Raw genomic sequence first — 16,208 nt, 5'->3', positions numbered from 1 at the left:
TGCCTGCTGGCAGCTTTGGGGGTTTGGGGGGGAGTCACATCTGCCCTAAAACCCCCACCTAGCCCCACAGACACTCCCAGACACCTCAAACCACCCCACAGGCCCTGGCCAGGACTCCCCCAAACACTCCCTGCAATATAAATAGCCCTAAAAGCCACCAAAACCCCTTTCCATCTCCCCCAAATTCTCTCCAAGCCACACAGCCTGGCCACGACCACCAAAACCCCCTCACAGACTGTCCCAAAAGCCCCCCAAACCTCCTCCCAGTGCTCCCAGGAGTCCCTAATACCCCTCCCAGTCCCCAATGGCACCGACCAGGAGAGGTTGGTGCACAGGAACATCCCCAGCCAGGAGCAGCTCGGGCACTTCAGCAGCGATTTGGGCACTTGTGGGGGGGACACCCTGGATGGGGAGACCCAGGCCAGGGACTGGGACAGACAACCAGAATTCCTGGAGAACAGCCGGGCTCAGGGGGACACGTTCTGCCAGCACAACTAGGAGACTGTAGCCCCATCTGCCTGGCTTTACAGCCCTACAACACCCAAATCCTCCTGAAGACTCCTCTGAATCCCAAATTCACCTCAAAATCCCAGTAAAATGGTGCAGCTTTAGATCTCTTTGTTTCTTTATTTTTTACCCCAGTTCTTGGTGTTTTGATGGGATAAAGATGGAAATTATTTAGGCTGGGAAAGACTTCCAAGGATCATCTTAGCTTTGCTCAATGTCACCAGAAGAAACAATTGGATGGGGCATGTTTTTTAGGGTGTAAAGATTTGGGTTTTCTTTCTTTTGTTCCTTTTTATAGATTTTTTTTCCCATTTCTTGCTAGGAAACACTAACAACTGGGCACTTAAGAAAATGAAAGAAGTGATCAAGCTCAGGGGAAGAGAGCATCTGGTTGTACTTCTTTTACTTAAGAATTTCTTTCTGAGGGGCAGAGATATCGAGAGAATCGGGCAGGTAAAAGATGGGGCTGGGGCAGCTGCTGGATCTCTCTCTCTCGGCTTCAGAGTGTTAGGAAAATTATTCCACAAACGTCAGAGGTTTCTGTCCAAAAAGGAGACAGAGGAATCCTTTTTCTTTATTCGAATAAAGGGAGAGACCATGAGGAATTCCCCCTGGGGTCCCTCAAATTTTGGAGGACGCAGCCTCCTATTTATCCTCATTTCCCGGCCGCATTTCCCTCTCTCTTTCTCCATTGGCTGAGGTACTTGAGAGTTACAGACTTCCCGGAGTGCCTAATACCTAAAATTCCCCTTGAATGTATAACCCCCCTTTTAATTTTTAATTCTTACAGAATTTATGGGGTTTCCCCCGTTGTTTCTTTCATCTTTCAATATCCAATTTCATTTATCAGCAAACACACAGTTTGTTTGTAAAGGCAAATATCTTCTTTTCCATTCATCAATCAGTGGAATCCTCCCCATTGTTTCTTTCATCTCTCAGTGCTGGTTTTACCTACCAGCAGATCCACTGCTTGTTTGTAAAGACAAGTCTGTCATTCCTCTCAAGAGGAGGAAGGTCGGAGCTGCTGCTTGGGGAAAGGAATTCCCTGCTGCTGCCAGAGCCCAGCCCAGACCTGCTTCTTCTGCCATGGGGTGATCCTCTGCTCGTGAGAGCAGCCACTGCACTGGGACCGCATCATCATCACCTACCTCACTGTTAGAGATGAGTAGTATGATGATTGGCTCTCACAATTATTGGATGAATACTGTGTGCACATTAAAAGAAGTTCTGTTGATGTATGGTTGTGTTATTGTAGTTTGTTGTTTGGACACCCCCAGTTCTCTCTACAGCCCCCTTTGCCCCCCTCTGTATTGCTGCCACTGGACAGTCTGGGTTGGTCCTTTCTCCTTATTCAGTCCTTTGTTGTGTTTGTTGAGGTTTAATAAAGCTCTGAAATTTTAAAGTGAGCGGTCGTTTCTCACAACTGGGGACTCATCTGGCATTAAAACCTCGTCTCCATGGCCCTAGGAGATTTTGGACGAGAGTTCCACCCCCTGATCTCGCAGCTCGATTGGCTTCTCCTGGGGTCATTGCTGATTTGCAGGTCGACACCTCGGGGACAATAAAGGACCAAATAAGGATAAAGACGAGGGGGAAGAAGGGGAAAGGCCCCCTGAAAACCTGCAGATGGAAAGATTTGGAGGATTGAGAGTATTGGGCGAGGGGGAGACGGAGTCCGGGAGTGTGCTTGGGGTGTGAGTGGGATGCAGTCTGGGAGTGTGGTTAGTGCGAGAGTCAGACTTGGGAGAACTGGTTTGAAAAGGCACTGTTCTCATAACTGGTTTGAAAAGGCACCATCCTCATAATTGGTTTGAAAAGGCACCATCCTCATCATTGGTTTGAAAAGGCACCATCCTCATAACTGGTTTGAAAAGGGACCATCCTCATAACTGGTTTGAAAAGGCACCATCCTCATAACTGGTTTGAAAAGGCACCATCCTCATAATTGGTTTGAAAAGGCACCATCCTCATAACTGGTTTGAAAAGGCACCATCCTCATAACTGGTTTGAAAAGGCACCATCCTCATAACTGGGATGGCCAGATTGCCCATAATCTGAGTGCAGGCACCTCAGCTCTGGTCAGCACTGCACAGGATCTGTACCTGAGTCTGTTGGAGCTTGAGGACATTGGACAGTTGGGTGGATTTGGAATGTGTCAGATTGGAGGCAAGACACGAAGTGCACAAGAGGTGGGGAGAGGCTGCTGGAAGCACCAGGCACGGAAACACCAGCCTGGCTGTGCGGGGGTCTCCAGGCCACGGACCCTTGCATGGGGCAGCTGGGAATGGGGAAAGCTCGTACTGGGGAGGCCTGGCATGACAGCACCTCACCTCCAGTCACGCTGCAAGAAGGACTCCATTTTTGGATGGCAAAGAAGAGCTGAGCGGCAGACTTTGGGAGGGCCCAGGGTTGGCTGATGTCATACCAGGGGTATAAAAAGTGGAGCTGCCATTTTGTGGATGAGCCTCTGGCAGTCGGCCGCGCTCCCAGTGCTGTCCCTTTCTCCTTTTGTTAAGGTTCAATAAACCTTTGAAATTTTAAAGTGAGTGCTTGTTTATCAAGTGTTACTCATTAAAAGACAGACCTAGCACCATCTGCTCGGGTGCCCTGACCCTGAGTTTGCCTCTCCTTGCCCTGCTGGGAGCCAGGCCCCTGCTGCCCCACCCCGCTGCTTCTTGTGCACTGCTCCAACCTTTCCCTGCACTGCAGCCCCACACCCCTGCCTGTATGTAGTTACACTTAGAGTTATACTTAGTTTTATTAGTTTTAGGGTTTTTTAGGGTTTTTTTGGAGGTTTAGGTTTTGGTGGGTTGTAGGTGCGAGATTTTGGTGTTTTTTGGTGGTTTTAGTTTAGGATAGGTTTAAACAATTTGAAGGGAAAAAAAAACAGTTTAGGGAGCTTGTTTGCTTCAGCTAGCTAAACTAACTAAAAGCAAAAAAAAAGGTTTTTGTTTGGTTGTTGTGTTTTTGATGAATACATAGGGTTTAGAGAAAAAAATGTGTAGGAGTGAATGCTGTTTTTCTAAAACAAATTGTGTGGGGGGTTTTTTTGTTTGTTTTGTTTTTAGAGCTAGTTTTAAAGACACAGAACACATACAGAATATACAGAACAGATGACTGGGGATATAAGCATGCTAAAGTTACTTTAGGACATTTTACTCTCTATCCCCATATTGTCAACTTACTAAAACTAATTGGATTGTAACTCTACATATAGGTGCCAGCCCAGCTTGCTGCTGGGGCCCTGGGATTGACTGCCCCAGGGGTTTGTGACGAAAAGCCTCTCTTCATCCCTTCCTATCTTGGTCAAGCTGCCATTATTACCACATGCTCCCCGAGCTCACACCACAGCACCCCTGCGGCTGTAGGGGAATCAGGGGAAAGTGCCCACGGCCAAGAAGGGGTCACTGGGTTTGTGGTTCTGTTTGTTGTTAATGCTGTAGCTGTTGTTGTTTGTTTGCTTTATTATACATACTGCTAAAGAACAGTTATTCCTATTCTCATACCTTTGCCTGAGAGCTCCTTAATTTCAAAATTATAATAATTTGGAGGGAGGGGGTTTACATTTTCCATTCCAAGGGAGGCTCCTGCTTTCCTCAGCAGACACCTGTCTTTCAAACCAAGACAAGGTAAAAAATCAGCTCTTCTCAATGAACTTGCAATGTCGATCTGAGTCTCAACAGATGTGCCTGCCCCTGTGTTCATCCCGGTGCCCATGGGGATCCAGGAGGATGTGGTGACCACCAGCCAGGTGTCTTCCCAACCTGGATTACCAGGAATGTGGCTCACCAGGGCTCTCCCCAGCGTGGGTGCTCTGATGGGGGATGGAGTTGGAGCAGAGGATGAAGTTCCTCCTGCAGCTGGGGCACTCGCAGGGCTTCCCTTACCGGTGTCTCCATTGGTGCTGATTCAAGACTGAGCTCGTTCTGAATCTCTTCCCACACTCAGGACACTCGTAGGGCTTCTCCCCAGTGTGGATGCGCCGGTGCCTGACGAGGTGGGAGTTGTACTTGAAGCCCTTCCTGCAGTCGGGGCAGCGGAATGGCCTCTCATCCGTGTGAATCCGCTGGTGTACGAGGAGAAGGGAGCTGGTCTGGAATGTCTTCCCACACTCAGAACACTCGTAGGGCCTCTCCCCAGTGTGGATCTTCAGGTGGGAGGTCAGGTGGGAGCTCCGGTTGAAGCTCTGGCCACATTGCCCACACTCGAAGGGCCGTTCCCCGGTGTGGATGCGATGGTGGATGATCAATCCAGGGGTGTCTCTAAAGCCCTTCCCACACTCAGGACACTCGTAGGGCTTCTCCCCAGTGTGAATCATCTGGTGGCGGATCAGGCGGGACCTCCAGTTGAAGCTTTTCCCACATTCCCCACACTTGTGGGGCTTCTCCTCTTCATGAAACAGCTCATGGACCACCAGCTCAGAGCTCTGGCTCAATCTCTGGCTGCCTTCCTGGCACAGGGTGAGGAGTCTTTCCTCCTCAGAGCTCCCTGGGCTGGGGCTGGAGCTTGTCCTGTGGGATCTCTGGAGATTTTCCTCCCCATTGGATTCCTGCCTCGTGGAGTCACTCAAATCAGCCTCTTCCACGAGGTTATTTTGTGGGGATTTGTCCTCCCTGGTCTCCATCCTCAGCTCCTTGTCTGGGGAAGGAAGGACAAGGAGAGGATGGGATTTGCCTCCGTGCCAGAGGGAAGGGGAAGGAGATTCCCCCCAGTTCATCACTGGCAGGGAGTTTGTCCTGCAGCTGGGGCCATGCTGGGCTGGGAGACGGAGCAGGAGAGAGGGGGAAAGGGGCACTGACTTCCTCCTCACCTGTCTGGCTGTCCTGGGGCATCTTCCTTTTCCTCACAGCCTCGCCCTCCATCCGGCCAAGGTTTGGGAATGGGAAATCCTAGTTTGCAGGCAAAACAAGATGTGAGCACCTTGGGTTTGAAGGTCCCCCTGCCCAAGTCCATCTCTAGAAGTCAGCATCATATGTCCATAAAAATCTGCCCTGAAAAAAACTCTTAGGAGTTCCCTGTCTCTGGTCTCTCCATTTTAGGGTTCTGGGATTCCTCCCTGTCCAGGCTGCCAGAGGTTCCAGGAATCTGAAAACCTACTCCCTCTTCTATCTCCCCATTTAGAGACACCAGGGGCTTTTGGGATCCTAGGGTCCTTTCTCCCCTAATTCTCTGCTTTGGGGTGCAGGGGGTCCAAGGAGTCCCCCCTGCCCCTCTCCAGGCTGTTGAGGGTCCCACAAATCATGGTGCTGCCCCCTCTCTGGGCTCCCCACTTTGGGCTCCTGGGGGACACAGGGCTCTGCTCCTCCAGGCCGCCTCTGCTGGGAGCCACCACTGGGACCCACCAATGTCCCCTCCAGGGGCATTTTCCACTCACCTTTGGAGATCTTTATTCTCCAAACATCCCCCCCCCCCCCAGAAAAACCCAACCCAGGGACCCCTCCAGGACATCTGGGCCCAGCTCCCCTCCCCGGTCACCTGCGGGATTGGTGGGGGAGGTGGGGGGCGATTCTCCCATGTGTTGGGGGGCTGTGAATTCAGGGAGCTCTCGACCTCCTCCTTCCTTCTCCTTTTCTTGATCCTCATTTGTCCCTCCTCTTCCATCTCTCCTCCTCCTCCCCCAGGAGCAGCGACACCCTCGATGCCCCATTCCCTGTTCCCCAAGAGTCAGCTGCCCCTGACCCTTGCTGGGGACCCTGGCTGGGCACTTCCAGCCCTTGGGGCTCCTCTCAGGAGAGCTGGGAGGGAGAAACACAGAGAGGGGTGGGGGATCCCAGGAGTGGCATCACTGGGAGGGACAGGTTTGTACTGGGGTAACTGGAACCTTAGTGGGGCAGCTGGGAGCAACTAGGCATAGCTACGAGCATGCTGAGGGCAACTGGGATATACTGGGAGTGTCTGTTAACCACACTGGGATGACTGGAACCACACTGGGAACAGGCAAGACCATGCTAGGCAGAACTGGGACCATGCTGGGGGCTCCTGGGAGTGAATGGGATTGACAGAGTGTACATTGGGGGCAACTGGAAATGTCTGGGACCATGCTGGGAGGGACTGGGATTATATGGGGACAGGATTGGGACTATACCAGGGGAAACTGGGCACAACTGGGAGGAACAGGAAGCAACTGGAACCATGCTGGGGGAAACTGGGATACTACTGGATTTCAATGGGAGCAGCTGGGCCATGCTGGGGTAGACTGGGATCATAGTGGATCATAGTGGCAGCAACTGGGACCGCACTGAGGGTGACTGGGAGTGGCTGTGAGGAACTGGGATCAAGCTGAAAGCAACTGAGGACAACTGGGAGTGACTGGGATATACTGGGATAGACAGGGAATCACAGGGATCATACTGGAGGCTACTGGGGTCATGCTGCCATTGACAGGGAGCAACTGGGGGCCACTGGCCTCATCCTGGTAGCGATTGGGAGTGACTGGAATTAGACTGCAAGTGACTGGGATCATATTGGGATTGGCTACAATCATACTGGGATTATGGATTAAGGCGTGACTAGACCCAGACTGGGGGTTACTGGGAGCTACAGGGCCCATGCCGAGAGCCAACTGCTCCCACACTGGGAGGAACTGGGAGCAACTGTGAATGATAGGATGCATGCTGGTAACAACTGGGATGCACTGGGAGTGGCTGGGATAAAACTGGGGGCATCTGAACCACACTGGGTTAGCTGGGAGTGCCTGGGAATGACTACAAGAATGTTCAGGACAACTGGGATATACTGGGAATGCCTGAGACCATGCAGGTGGGGACTAGGACCACACTGGGAGCCACTGGGAATGTGCTGGGGGCAAGTGGGAGTCACTGGAGCCCTGCTGGGAGAGGCTGGGATCATACTGGGAATTACCGGGACTGTACTGGGGGCAACTGGGAGAACTGGGAACACACTGCACAAAAGGTGGAAAAACTTGCAGGAACTGGGACCGTGCTGGGGGCAAATTGTAACGTAATAGGAAATGACTGGGAGTGACTGGGTCATACTTGGATCAGGCAGGGAGTGAGGGCAAGGGACCAGGCCCATATTGGGACTCACTGGGCTCATACTGGGAGCAACAGGGATCCTAGAGGGAGTGAGAAGTGATCAGGATCATACTGGGACTGACTGGGCTCATCCTGGGAGCAGCCGCTGCCGGCACCGGGAGCCCCGAACCCCTTTCCCGGCCATCCCGCCCCTCCAGCCCCAGCACCCCCCAAAGGGGTCCCGGCAATCCCAGGGGTCCCCCCCTCTCGGGGTCCCCGCTTTGGGCTCCTGGGGCTCTCCTGTCTCTGGGGTCCCGCTCAGGGGGTCCCCAAAGCCCGGATCTCTGCCGGGCTCCCCAAACCCGGTGTCCCCCCGCCGGTCCCGCCGCTCCCCACGTGGCCCCGGCAGAGCTCGGAGGGCCCGGCCCGGGAAGCCCAACCCCCACCTGGGGGGACCCGCATTCCCCCGCCCCCCGCCGGGGCTCTGCCGACACCGGGACCCCCCAAAAACACCTCCCGGGGACCCCGCCATGTCCCCCGAGGGGGGAACCCTGCAAGCCCCAAACATCCCCCAAAAAAACCGAACCCAGGGACCCCACCCGGGATATCTGGGGCGAGTTCCGCCTCCCCGGGCACCTGCGGGATGGGGCCGATGGTCCCGGGGGGCTGCGGGCTCAGGGAGCGCTGGGGCCGCCCGGTCCCTCCTCTGCTCTTCTTCCTCCCGCTTCCCGCTGCCGCTCCGCCTCTTCCTCCCTCCCCCCTCCTCCTCCTCCCCCGTTCCCGAAGCCCTGGCGGCCGCGGGAGGAGCGGGGATGGAGCCGGGGCAGGTCGGGATGGGCAGCGCGGGGCTCTCGGCTGCTCCCACCCGCTGGGGCCGGGGGGAACCCGGCCCGGGGAAAAGGAGAGGGAAACTGGGAAAACTGGGCGCTGCACATCCACACTGGGCCTTGCTGGTTGGGAAATTCCATCCCCTTGAGCTCTTCCCAGAGGCCTGGAGATGTTGGAGGGGGGACTGCAGAGACGGATGAGGGATCCCAAAAGTGGTATTTTGGGGATAGGATCCGTGGGGATGGGAATGTCCCGCTCCCTTCCCGGGACAGGGTCACACCTGAGCCAGGTGTGCAGGGCAGGAGCTTGCCCTGAGCCCAAGCCCTGTCCCACCTGCAGGATCTGCTTCCCCTGGGCCTCTTCCCCCTGCGGCCCCAAGCCCAGCTTGGTGCTAAACAAAGGGGCTGGGCCGGGGTCATCCCCCGGCGGGGGCTGCGCACCCCCTCTGCCCCCTCCCCAAATTCCCCCCGGGGGCAGCAGGAGCTGGGGCAGGAGCCCTGTGGGGAGGGAAAAGGGGGTGACACCAGCATGGGGGGTCACACACGCTCTGGGGGACACACACGGGCCCTGGGGACGCCCCTCACCTTCTCCTGCAGCGCCAGGAGGATGAACCCCAGCATGGACACCCCCACCCCCGGCAGCATCTTGGGGGGTGGGGTCTGCTGGCAGCTTTGGGGGTCTGGGGAGGGGGGTCACATCTGCGCGAAAACCCCCTCCCAGCCCCACAGACACTCCTGGAACCCTCAAACCACCCCCCAGCTCCTGGCCAGGACCCCCCCAAATGCTTCTTGCCATATAAATGGCCCCAAGAACCACCAGAACCCCTTTCCATCTCCCCCAAGTCTCATCCAAATTCTCTCCAAGCCACACAGCCTGGCCAGGACCACCAAAACTGTCACACAGACTGCCCCAAAAGCCCCCCAAACCCCCTCCGAGCAGCACAAATGGCCCCAAGAGCCACAAAAGCCTCTCCTAGTTCCCCCACGATCCCCCCAAACTTCCTCCCAGCGCCCCATGGCACTGACCAGGAGAGGTTGGTGGACAGGAACATCCCCAGCCAGGAGCAGCTCGGGCACTTCAGCAGCGATTTGGGCACTTTGGGGAGCACACCCCAAAATGGGGAGACCCCCGCCAGGGACTGGGACAGACAACCAGAATTCCTGGAGAACAGCTGGGCTCAGGTGGACACATTCTGCGCACACACGTATGAAATTGTGGCCCTGTCCGCCCAGCCTGGGCAACCCCCACAAATCCCAAAAAATCCAGTGAACCAACCCCAAATACACCCCCAAATCCTGGTAAAACAGTGCTGCTTTAGATCCCTTTACTAAATTTCTTTATTTTTACCCCGGTTCTGGGTGTTTCGATGTGATAAAGATGGAAATTATTCAGGTAGGAAAAGATCATCAAGATCATCCAGTACTGCTTGATGCCACAAGAAGAAACAATTGGACAGAGCAGTCAAGGTTTTTAGGGTATAAAATTAGAAAATCAGATCTTCCCAGTGAATTTCCAATGTCGATTTGACTACTGATGGATGCTCCTGCCCTTGTGTTCATCCAGGTGCCCATGGGAATCCAGAGGAGTGTGGAGACCACCTGCCAGGTGGGAATTCCACTGGGAATGTGGGTCACCAGGGCTCTGCCCAATGTAGGTCCTCTAATGGGGGATGAAGTTGGAGCAGTGCACAAAGCTGTTCCCACAGTCGGGGCACTCACAGGGGTTCCCTTACCAGTGGCTCTGTTGGTGGTGTCTCAAGGATGAGCTCCAGGAGAAGCTCTTCCCACACTGGGGACACTCGTAGGGCCTCTCCCCAGTGTGGATGCGCTGGTGGGTGATGAGGGTGGAGTTGTGCTTGAATCCCTTCCCACAGTCGGGACAGCGGAATGGCCTCTCATCCATGTGAATCCGCTCATGTATGAAGAGGTCTGAGCTGGTGTGAAACCTCTTCCCACACTTGGGACATTCGTAGGGCCTTTCCCCAGTGTGAATCTTCTTGTGGGAGGACAGGTGGGAGATCCGGCTGAAGCTCTTCCTACATTCCAAGCACTCATAAGGCCTCTCCCCAGTGTGGGTCCTCTGGTGGCTGATCAGGTTGGAGCTCTGGATGTAGCTCTTACCACATTCCCCACACTCAAAGGGCCTCTCCCCAGTGTGGATTCTCTGGTGGACAATAAGATTGGATCTCTGGATGAAGCTCTTCCCACATTCCCCACACTCGAAGGGCTTCTCACCAGAGTGGATCATCTGGTGGACGATCAGGTTCGAGCTCTCACTGAAGCCCTTCCCACATTCCAAGCACTCATAGGGCCATTCCCCAGTGTGGATCATCTGGTGGCGGATCAGGTGGGAGCTGTCTCTGAAGCTCTTCCCACACTCAGGACACTCGCAGGGCTTCTCCCCAGTGTGGATCATCTGGTGGCGGATCAGGTGGAAGCTTCGCCTGAAGCTCTTCCCACACTCCAAGCACTTGTGGGGCTTCTCCCCATCATGAGGCTGCTCATGGACAAGCTGAGAGATCCGGCTGGATCTCCAGCTGCCTTTCCAGCACAGGTTTGGTCTTTCCTCCTCAGAGCACCCTGGGATGGGTTTGGAGCCCCTCTTCATGTGGGATCTCTGGGGCTTTTCCTCCCCATTGGATTCCTGTGCTGTGGAGCTGCTCAAAACAGCCTCTTCCATGAGGTTTTGCTGAGGCGATTTGTCCTCCCTGGTCTCCATCCTCAGCTCCTTGTCTGGGGGAGGAAGGAAAAGGAGAGGATGGGATTTGCCTCTGTGCCAGAAGGACGGGGACAGAGATCCCCTCAGTTTGTCCTGAGCAGGACGGCGTCGGTGCGGGGTTGTCCTGTCGCTGGGGCCATGCTGGGCTGGGAGATGGAGCAGGAGAGAGGGGGAAAGGAGCACTGACTTCCTCACCTGCCTGGGGCTCCCAGGGCATCTTCCTCTTCTTCACAGCCTTCTTCTGGCCAAGGTTTGGGAATGGGAAATCCTGATTAGGGGAAAAACACAGGATGAGTACATTGACTTTGAAGGTCCCTCTGCCCAAGTCCATCTCCGGAAGTGACCAGACATCTGGGGTCCATAAAAACCTCCCAAACACCAAGTTTCAGTCCTGAAAATGCCTCCCAGGAATTCTCTGTCTCTGGCCTCTCCCCTTTGGTGTTCGGGGGTTACCCCCTGTCCCAGCTGCTGGGAGTCAGGCTTGTATTAGAGGTCCCTCGTCTACTTGGTTCCCACCCTCCCCAGAAATCCAAAAAACTCCCCCCTCTCATGTCTCCCCGTTCAGGGATGCTGGGGGGTTTTGGGGTCCCAGAGTCCATTCTCCCGCAGTTCTCTGCTTTGGGGTGCAGGGGGTCCAAGGAGTCCCCCCTGCCCCTCTCCAGGCTGTTGAGGGTCCCGCCAATGGCGGCGCTCCCCCCTCTCTGGGCTCCCGACTTTGGGCTCCTGGGGGACACAGGGCTCTGCTCCTCCAGGCTGCCTCTGACGGCAGCCAACACTGGGACCCCCCAGTGTCCCCTCAAAAGGCATTTTCTGCTCAACTTTGGAGTTTTTCATTCTCAAAATATCCCCTCCGAAAAAACCCAACCCAGGGACCACCCAGGATATCTGGGCCGAGCTCCCCCTCCCTGGTCACCTGTGGGATGGGGCGTGATGATGCCACGGGCCGAGGGCTGTGAATTCAGAGAGCGCTCGACCTCGTGGTCCTTCTCCTTTTCTTGACCCTCCTTTGTCCCTCCTCCTCTTCCTTCTCCGGCTCCTCCCCTTCCATCCTTCCTCCTCCTCCTCCCTAACCCCACCTCCTTCCCGTACTTCCATCCCTTCTTGCTCTCCTTCTCCATCTCTCCTCTCCCAGCCCTCCTCCTCCGCCAGGAGCAGGCACACCCCGGTGCCCCGTTCCCGAAGCCCTGGCGGCCGCGGGAGGAGCGGGGATGGAGCCGGGACAGGTCGGGATGGGCAGCGCGGGGCTCTCGGCTGCTCCCACCCGCTGGGGCCGGGGGGAACCCAGCCCGGGGAAAAGGAGAGGGAAACTGGGAAAACTGGGCGCTGCACATCCACGCTGGGCCTTGCTGGGGACCCTGGCTGGGCACTTCCAGCCCTTGGGGCTCCTCCCGGGAGGGGGGAACACAGAGAGGGCTGGGGGATCCCAGGAGTGGTATCACTGGGAGTGACTGGGTTATACGGGGATCGTGCTGGGAGGAGCTTAGCCCATGGTGGGGGAGACTGCAATCACACCGAGGGAGACTGGGATCATACTGGCATCATACTGGGAATGAGTAGGAGCCTGCAGGGCCAATTAAGACGATGCTGTGGGCAAATGGGATATACTGGGATTGACTGGGATCATGCTGAGTGTGACCAGGAGCAGCTGTGAGCAACTGGGATCATGCTAGGAGCAACTGGGAGGAACTGGGAGTGACTGGGTGTGTGCTGGGGCTGATTGGAAGCAACTGGGCTTATCCTGGGAGGAACTGGGATCATGCTGGAGGTGACTTGGATCATACTGGCAGTGAGTGACTACACTGAGGCTGACTAGGAATGGTTGTGAGCAAACGGGATCATGCTGGAAGTAGCTGGGAGGAACTGGTAGTGAGGGAACTGGGGGAGAGTGTTTTTTTCCTTTGGAACCTCTGCACGTTGTGATTTCACAGCCAGAACAGAACACCTCCCAGCCAGTCCTGCTCCTTGAGATGTCACAGGCACCTGTGACTTTGCAAGGAGTGGGGCAGTGATTTACTATGGTGTCCATGAAATCACAAGGAACAAAGCTGTCATGTTCTCTGGTGCCTGTGACATCACAGTGACCAGGGCTCTGATGTGCTCTGGTGCCTGTGATATCACAAGGAGAGGGATTGGCTGTGATGTTCACTGCTGCCTATGACATTGCAAGGAGCAGGGCTGTCAGGTACTCTGGTGCCTGTGATAAGACAAAGAGTGGGGCCTGGCTGTGATGTGCTCTGGTACCTGTGACATCACAAGGAGCAGGGCTGGGATTTACTCTGGTACCTGTGACATCACAAGGAGCAGGGCTGGGATTTACTCTGGTACTTCTGACATCACAAGGAGCAGGGCTGGGATTTACTCTGGTGCCTGTGATGTCTCAAGGTGCGGGGCTGGCTGTGATGTGCAGGAAATGAGAGACACGGGCTCCGCTACGTCAGCAAAGCAAAGCCAGTTTAGTACACAAGTTCACCAGTATTCATAGGTCTCTACGGTCTGTACAAAATTTTCCACTCAGACCCTTTTGCCCTTGTTCCTTCAGTAACACAATCTTTTCTATTATCAAGTCCTTCTTACATTCTTGCACTAGCAATGGCCTTGTTACTTTCTCTCTCGTCAGAGCGGTCAGCGTGATCAGACATGGTGTCTTCACTTTTGTTCTTGCCTTGAGTTTATCTCTCCCACGGCTTTCACTGTACCAGGGCCAAAGGGTCTGCCGGTGCCACCCAGCTCAGCTTCTGTAGCTGTCTGATTTTCCACAGTGATGTGCTCTGATGCCTGTGCCATCCCAAGAAGATGGGCTGTGATGTTCTCTGGTTCCTTTGATGTCACAAGGAGCAGGGTTGTCAGGTAGCCCTGGTGCCCGTGACATCACAAGGAGCGGTGCTGTGATGTGCTCTGGCACCTGTGGCATCACAAGGAGAGGGACTGTGCCCAGTGAGCTCCACTCCCTGCTGATCCCTGGCACACACTGTCCCTGCAGGACCCCTGTGCTTTCCTGGCAGCTCTCAAATCCCTCCAGACAAACATTCCCCTGCCATCAGCCCTGGCACAAGCTGTAGAGCCCCAGGAAGGTTCAGCACAGACCATTCGCCATCTGATGGGCGCTGGCCACCAACAAGCAAAACCTGAGTCTCTTGTAGGCTGCAGTGGGACCCTGATCTCATCCCACTGAGCCCTGGAGGAACAAGGAACACAAGGAGCCTCTTGAGAGTTCTGAGAGTGACTTTGGAGGGACAGCAAAGCTTTCTGTGGCCCAGCACAGAGCCCTGGGCTGCAGGACCCTGCTCTGCACGACAGCCCTGGGCACCCCTGGCTGCAGCCCCGGCTGCTCAGCCCTGCAGCAGAGCCCGGCAGCAGGGAGCTGCCCTGTGCTGTGCCTCGGGTGGTGCAGCAGGGACACCCAGCCCTGCCCTAGGGCCACATCCCTGCCCTGCAGCGACTCTGAGAGTCCTCCTGGAAGGGCCTCAGAGCTGTGGGATGTGCCAGCTTCAGGAGATCCCTGCAGGAGCTGCAGCTTCTCTTCCCCCAGCCAGAGAGTGACTGTTCCCGACACTGTGAGGATTTCTCCTCTAGTGAGCCCTCAGTGAGCTCTGCTCCGTGCTGCCAGCCCAGGCTGAGTTGAGCCCCTCAGTGCCTGTGTGCTGTGCCCGGGGTGGCTGCAGGCAGTGCCCCAGCCCTGCTGGGCTGTGCACAGGAGCTGCTCCTGGGCAGAGCTGTCTCTCTGCAGCGCTGCCCTTGCCAGGAGCTGCCTCTGTGCCAGGAGCCCGGCCCAGCTCGGCAGCACAGACACAGCACAAGGACTTTCATGACCCTCTTGGGGTTTGTACTGAGGCTCTCAACATCAGTCCCTGAGAGGGAGCTGAAGAAACCTCTCCTGAGCTCCCAGTCAGAATGCAACTCCAAAGTTTCTTGAAGTTTTAATGGGTCCTGCTGAGGGGCATGACCGAGAAAGTGTCCCCAGGCCCCAGCCAGAGCAGAGAAGTGCAGGCAGTGATGACAGGTGGGGACAAAGAGAAGCCAAGTCTGGGCGTCCTGGGGCACAGCAGCCTCTGTGCCACCAAGGGCTGTGAGCAGACACCTTGTCCTGAGGCCCTGGGGCCTCCTGGCACAGCCTCAGCAAGGCTGGGCACTGTCAGCCCCTTGTCCTGCCCTCAGCATCCCCCTCCCATCCCAATGGCCTCAAAGATCTGCTGGAAGGAGTCCCTGGGGAGCCTTGGTCAGGAATGGCCCTGGTGGGGCTTCTAAGGGCCTGCAGGTTTTTCAAAGGACTTTGGGTTTTGCTTCTGCCTTGGAGTCTCTGAGAGGTTTGTGCATTCATGGCCTCCAATTATCTGCTGTAATTACTCCCCTGAGATTCTTACTCAGTAACAACATTCAGGGGGCTCATTAATGCTTTGAGATACTCAAGGTGTTTAAGGCACTTTGGATTTTCCTTTCCACACTGAGTCTCTGAGAGGTTTTTGTGCAATCCTGGCCTCCAATTTTCTCCTTCAAGGACTCCATGAGGAGCCTGTGTTGGGGATGGACCTCAGTGGAACTCATTAATTCCTCGAATCACTCTGGGTTTGTGCCATGACTTTGACTCCTGGAAAGGTTTGTGCCATCTCCTCTCAGGCCATGAGGGCTCAGCAGCAAATGCACCATGGGGCTCATTAAGATCAAACAAGTCCTGACACACCATGGCTCTGCCCTGATCTCTCTGTTGTAGTGCGGTTCATTAGGGAGCTTTCCTACTGCAGTTATGGAGGAATATTTCAAAGAGCTTCTAAGAAAGACACATTCTTATTTTAAAGGGTGTATTTTTCTCTTTAGAGAAGAGGTGATTGCAACATTCACTGACTGGTATTGATCCAGGGACTCTCCTAAGCAGGTCTGGCCTGCTCAGAGAAGCTGTGCCTTGATGTCTGAGCCAGTGTGGAGAACCTTGCTCCACATTCCCCAACCCCCTCCTGTCTCTGCTCAGTCACCTGGGATCTGCTTTGTTCAGAGAACTGGCTGTACACAGGCAAAAAGGTGTTTTATTTTAGTTTTTTTAATTTTTTAAAGCAATCTAAACCTCCTAAGGTTCCCCATTACAAACAGGTACCTTCCTCAAGGGTGTGCCAAGCCCAAGCTGCCACTAATGAGGTTCCCCTTCCCCAGGGCAGAACCCCACAAGGAATGTTTTGCACCTTTGGATTC

At 55.1% G+C, this 16,208-nt stretch overlaps 1 pseudogene; it reads right to left on the bottom strand.

Annotated features, from left to right (window-relative positions):
* Positions 1-2,899: 2,899 nt before the first annotated feature.
* Positions 2,900-16,208, bottom strand: part of LOC136303662 (uncharacterized) — a 301,387-nt pseudogene continuing 288,078 nt past the window's right edge.

The sequence above is a fragment of the Chamaea fasciata genome, unplaced genomic scaffold (assembly GCF_029207755.1).
Source record: "Chamaea fasciata isolate MVZ Bird 193981 ecotype frontalis unplaced genomic scaffold, bChaFas1.0.hap1 SCAF_40, whole genome shotgun sequence".
NCBI classification, from domain to species: domain Eukaryota; kingdom Metazoa; phylum Chordata; class Aves; order Passeriformes; family Sylviidae; genus Chamaea; species Chamaea fasciata.
Note: the sequence above shows the minus strand (reverse complement) of the source record. Positions and strands in the feature narration are given on the sequence as shown.